Here is a 5,350-nt window from a genome sequence, read left to right as displayed (position 1 = left end):
TCCCAGGGTGCGTGAAGTTACGTGGCTAATACCATAGGCCATCTCGTTTGGGATAATTCTGTCTCTGTCTCCCTGGTGCGGAAACATGAGGGGGAAATGTCGCAGTGGGCAGGTGGAGAACCAGGCAGGCTGGAGGGTTGCCAAGGGGCAGATGGGGCACATGTAGACAGAAGCTTGGGAGCCTGGCATTGCCCGGCCCAGCCCAGCGCTGCAGTGGCTGTGACAGTGTAATGCACAAAGGGCCTTGGTGGCAGGAGCTGTGACCAGGGCAGGGTGTCTTTGTTCCAGAGAGGCAGCAGCTCTGTGTGTGTGTGTGTGTGTGTGTGTGTGTGTGTGTGTGTAGGGGGAGGGAGGAATAAGCTTTAAGCTACTAATATGCTGACACTCTCTCTTGGCTGGGTCACTGGGGAAAGTCAGCCCATACCCTGCAGAGGAGTGACTCTTGGATGCCAAGATCTGCTGCTGACTCGGGCCTACAGAACGAAGCTCCCACAGCAGGCCGAGCGCGGGAGGGTGCGACAGCAGTGTTCTCGTCCCTGCGCGAGAGACCAGCCGGGGCAGAGCACAGCTGCCGACCCCTGGGCCCTGGCAGGTGACCTGTAGAATTGTTCTCCCAAGACGTGCCTGTGAGTAACTGAACAGGCCGCCAGGGGGCTGTGTTGCTCCACTCAAAGGTGAGCAGAAAATTGGCTTTTTCCACTTTCCTGGAGTCACTTCAATGATTGTGATCCATTCCATCAAAATATTGTGGGTCTTTCACTCACCCCCAGGTGAATGAGGCGATGCAGATGGTGTAACATTAGGGCACTGGCTAATAGCCATTAGGTCTCATTGATTCCTTGCAGTATGCAGTGGTTTGGTGATTTTTAAGGGGTGTTAATGAAAGAGAATTCTGCTGGTCAGTGGAATTACTGCTAATGGCCTGATCCTGCAGCTGAGACGTGGAAGGTCTCAGACAGGAGTCACTTTGCGGGGATGCTAATCATGGAGATGAATCGTCACGGCTTTGTGTGTGGTGAGGGCAGGGTGGGGGTGATGGCGTGCCTCCCTGGTCCAGGTCTGAGGCATCGCTCCATGTAAGGAGAGTCTGCCAGCAGCCTCGCTGAGGCTGTAGTCGCAGTCAGAGAGCAGTTCTCCGGGTGCTATGCAGTCTGGAAAGGGTGGACTGACTTGATTCTATCCTCAGCACCACCTGGGCAATAGGTGCTTGACCCCAATGAGCCAGGCTTGGAGCAGGGGTCAGGGTTTGGCTTTGTGTAATGAATAATCAGACCTGTGCAGAGGAACCCTGAGTGAGATTTCTCATCTTGTCAGCACCGACCCGGTCACTTCAGTGCTGGAATGCTGCAGACCTTCTCTGCAATGAGCAGAGAGACTCATGGTACAGTGTGCTCTCCTGTTGGCATTAATCCCGTGCAACCAGGCTGGGGTTCTGGGCCAGATAGTCTAGCAAATCCATAATGCCCCACGCTAGCATAATTACAGGTTGGCTTCATGTATATTTAATTATGCTAGGTTAAATAGACCTAAATTCGTTAACTAATGCATCTTGGCTGCAGTGTGACACCTTTAAACAAAAGCCCATTTCATCACCCACTAGCTACAGCGTCATACAAATCCTCTTAATAATCAGTTGCTAGGTTTCCTGACAGGTAGCTAATAAACATTTGTCTTGCTAGGTCTGGACATGGACACCCCATTGCAGTACTTCAAAGTTGCATTCAAAACTGACTCTTAAAAATACACTTACTTATTGTCAATTTTTCACATCCTGTGGTATTTGTCATGTGCTAAAGAATCAGTGTCCTTTTCTTAGTTCTGCTCAGGAATGAACTAGAAGGAGAAAATCAAGATTAACCCTAGAACAGCATTTTTCAAAGTTCGGGTTGTGACCCAGTACTGGGTGGCAGCATGTCAGGCACTGGTTCGCTCTGGTCAGCACCGCCGACTGGGACGTTAAAAGTCCTGGCAGTGGTGCTACCCGGCTAAGGCAGGCTAGTGCCTACCTGTTCCGACACCGTGCTGCGCCCTGGAAGTGCCAGCAGTGGGTCCGGCTTCTAGGCAGGGTGGTTATGGGGCTCCGCGCGCTGCCCCCACCCTGAGCACCGGCTCCAGGCACCAGCTCAGCAAGCAGGTGCTTGGGGCGGCCACCGGAGGGGGGCAGCACGTCCAGGTCTTCGGCAGTAATTCGGTGGCGGGTCCCTCACTCCCTCTCGGAGGGAAGGACCCGCCGCCGAATTGCTGCTGAAGTGGCAGCGGTAGAGCTGCCACCGAAGTGCCGCCGGTCGCGATCACGGCTTTTTTTTTTTTTTTTTTTTTTTTTTTTTTTTGCTGCTTGGGGCGGCCGGCCCTGCTCCTGGCCAATAGGAAGTGGGGTGTGTGCGCGTGCGGGCGAGAGTCACGTGAAGCCGCTTGCGTGCCTCTGCCTAGGAGCCGGACCTGCTGCTGGCCGCTTCCTGGGTGCAGCATGGTTTGCGGTGCCAGGACAGGCGGGAAGCCTGCCTTGGCACACCTGCTGGGCCGCTGACCAGAAGCTGCCTGAGATAAGCCCATGTCCCAGTCCCTACCTCTGAGTCCCCCCAAACCTGGGACCCCTTCCTGCACCCCAAACCTCAGTCCCAGCCCAGAGCCCTGACCCCCCTCCTGTACCCCACCCTTGCCCCAGCACTGAGCCCCCCCAAACCCAGAGCCCCCTCCTGCACCCCCATCCCAGAGCCCTGATCCACTCCTGCACCCCAGCTCAGAGCCCCCTCCCACACCCTGAACCCCTCAACTCTGGTCCCACCCCACAGCCCTCACCCCCAACCCTCTACCCCAGCCCAGAGCCCCTCCCATAATCCAACCCCCTCATCCCCAGATCCGTTAGGTCGCAGACATCAACAATTTTCTTCAACTAGGTCCCCAGAAAAGTTTGAAAACCACTGCCCTGGAAGAACTACTTCCTCCACATTTCCCTCGCACCCCCGGCCTGGCTTCCTACGACAGATTGAAAGAAACAGTCTCCCATCCTCACGGTCGTCATGTAACATACAAAAGCGACATCAGTTTAGTGACCCTGCATGTCGTCTGAGCAGTGTCAACCAGGGCAATACGGGCACAGACCAGCTCTGCTTTCTGACTCTGCTCTGAGTCTTTGCAAAGGACTCTTAGGCATCTGCCTGCCAAGAACTAAACAGACGCTCATCGCATGCCCCTGTGGAGGCCCTCCCCAGACAGACCCCTCCACACAACTTCACTAACGGACCTGAAAGGTGCCAAGGTCAAGAAGCTGGGTCTGCACCAGCCTTGCCCCCTCCTGTCTCGTGAGAGTTGATGTGTTTCTGGGAGTCCCAGCTTGTGCAGTCCTGTGACGACGTGAGAATCTCAACTTCTGTTTGAACACACCTGGGTCTAGCCCTTGTGGCTGTGGAGCAGGGTTTGAAAACGTGACCCCTCCCCACCAAGGCTCCAAAACGGAAAGGCCAATAAACAACCCAACGTTTGTCAGTTAGGAAACGTTCAAGCTGGTCTCTGTCTGGGGACCTGATTCCTTTCTGGATGCTGGGGCCTGCTGATACCAGAGTTAGGCTGCAGACCCCATGGATCCGTGCCGATCTGGTCCCTTTACGTCCTGTCTTCACCTGGTACCTAGGCCTCTGGTCTCCAGGCCTGGTTGCCTTTCACCTCACCCCAGCCCTGGCTCTCCTCAGGACCAGGGACTGGTCACTCCGGGCTAGTGAATATACCCTGCTCTGTGGCTGGAGAGGAGTGGGATCTGTGCCCCATCACTGTGGCAGCTGTTAACCCTTTCCTTGCTCCCATAAACTAGGTAAGGACTTCATTCAATTGCCCCTTCCCCTTGACATGCCCATTTTCAGGGCACTTGCACTAGCCCTCCAGGGGCTCCGCCTCGCAGAGGCAGCTGAGCTGCACTCCCCAAGGAGGAATGAGCCCTGCCCCGAGCCTCCACCCAGAGTTTTGCTGCGTCACTATCCTAACGTAATCACAGGGCCGCCTTGGCCAGGGCCTGGCCCATTAGCTGGCAGCTTGCCCAAAGACCTGGTCCGAGATCAGCCCAGCGAGGAATCGCTACAGGCTGGGCCGCTCCTCCCATGCTCCAGGGAATGTGGCTTATCCCAGCTGTTCCCACAAAGGCACTTGTCCTCTAAAGACAGGACTGAGTTTATCCCCCCTCCCCAAAGTTAGGGGCTGCTGGCATGCTGCAAAGCAACACCTTCCTGGGCAGCTCGCACCATGCACGCTAGAACTGCTCCCCAGCTGCACCTTGGCCACTATCAGCACCAGGCAGCCCCCAGTGCTGGAGTAAAAGGGGGTCTACAGCTGCCCAGTGGAGCCGGAACTGGTGCAGCACCCATCTCTAGATTCCCAGATCTTAAGACCAGCAGGGACCATTAGATCACCTGGCCTGACCCCCTGTATTGCATGGGCCAGAGAAGCCCCCCCAGTGAGTCCCGCACCAAGTCTCTGCCCCACGGGTAGCCTAGGATGTGTCTATTAGAAAGACCAACAGTCCTGATTTAAATACGCCCATCGGTGGAGAACCCATCACCTCCCTTGGTGACTTGTCGCACCGGTCAGCCGCTCTCACTGTTAAAACCAGGAGTCCTGGATCCTCTCCTCTCCCAGTGTAGGATTGTTCCCAGCTCTGCCAAGCCATGTCCGTTTGCTAGGGAAACACCTGAGGAGTTTGCAATTGCAGTGGGGGACTGGACTCAGGGACGGCGCTTCCACTAAGTGACCCTTGGTGGTCACCTAGGGCAGCAGGATTTGGGGGGTGGCACTTTGCCACCTTCGGCAGAAATTCGGAGGCAGGGGGTCCTTCCGCTCCGGGTCTTTGGCAGAAATTCGGCAGTGGGTCCTTCACTCGCTCCGGGAGCTGCCCAAGTGCCCTGAAGACGTGGAGCGGAAGGACCCCCCCCCCCACCCCGCCAAAGACCTCAGGCCCCCTGAATGCTCAGAGGAGGAGCGCTGCTGCCTAGGGCGGCAAAAACCCTGACGCCGCTCCTGACTGGACTCTGCCGTGGGTGGGACCCTGGAAACCTCAGAAATCTCACAGGAGCGGCTGTGGAGGCAGTTGTGGAGCACTGGCCAAAAGCCAGGCCAGGTCCATCGTGGGTGTAAATCAGCATAGCTCTACTGATGTCAATGGAATGACACTGCTCTACCCCAGCTGAGGATCTGGGCCCCATCCTTTGAGTGCTAGCTCAGGCAGCAGCGTCTGGGCCAGCGGGTCTCTACTATTCACTCTGCCTGGCCCAGGAGCTCTAATGACGTGTATCTAATGACGCTGGGGGAAAGTTAAAATCTAACGCTCTGCAGTCTCCTCCCAGGGCTTATAAACACAACAGGC

Source organism: Malaclemys terrapin, chromosome 3 (assembly GCF_027887155.1).
Source record: "Malaclemys terrapin pileata isolate rMalTer1 chromosome 3, rMalTer1.hap1, whole genome shotgun sequence".
Lineage (NCBI taxonomy): Eukaryota > Metazoa > Chordata > Testudines > Emydidae > Malaclemys > Malaclemys terrapin.
This window is presented reverse-complemented; position numbering follows the sequence as displayed.